Source organism: Cyprinus carpio, chromosome B3 (genome assembly GCF_018340385.1).
Source record: "Cyprinus carpio isolate SPL01 chromosome B3, ASM1834038v1, whole genome shotgun sequence".
NCBI lineage: Eukaryota > Metazoa > Chordata > Actinopteri > Cypriniformes > Cyprinidae > Cyprinus > Cyprinus carpio.
Window position 1 is genome coordinate 13,666,556 of NC_056599.1, and position 790 is coordinate 13,667,345.

Consider the following 790-nt stretch of genomic DNA (forward strand, 5'->3'; position numbering starts at 1 on the left):
GGTGCTTTTGACTGCGTGAGAAAATGGATCTTTGTGGTGTGAGAAAAGTCAATTCGTGAGTCTCACACTGGATAATATGAAGTTAGCAGCCCTGTGATAAACTATGAAAGCAAGCAAGGAAAATACACTAAAAAGTACATAGTTATTGTGTGAGGGCCATTTATAATGGAATATGCTTAGGACCCCCAACTCCTAAAATCCGCCCTGTCTCTTACCTCTTTAGAATCAGCAATTATTGTGTGATTGAATATAACTTGTTCCAAAATCTGCATGCACATAACTCATCAGAAAGATCTATATCCACCTTTTCCTCAACGCGGAAGTGAGCCTATGCATTTGAGACTTCCGGTTCGATAACTCGCTAAATAACGAGGAGAATAACGTGCAGTAAACGGTAAAATGGAAAATGTAAAACAACATTTAAAAAACAAAATTCATTTGAAACGAAGAAAAATTATTGTAGCTTACAGCCAAGTATTATGTTAGTAGCGTTTTGCCATAATCTTATGATTTTTGTTTTGGGCAAGCCGGGAGATTTTTACCCGAAAGGGGGAGCCACTCACTGGTTGTTTTCTGTGCGTTCACCGTGTACTGGATAAATGTTACTGAGATTTACAACTGTTAATGATGATTCTTAACAACACGCGGATCTCAACCCAGTGCGCTGGACGCTCACAAGCAGTTCCTTCCCGTTCACGTTCAAATCTTTTTTTTTGCGAGTCAACAGAGATTAAATCTAAAACTTTTTAAAATGCAAATTTTATCTGCTTCCCCTGAAAACAAATTGGAA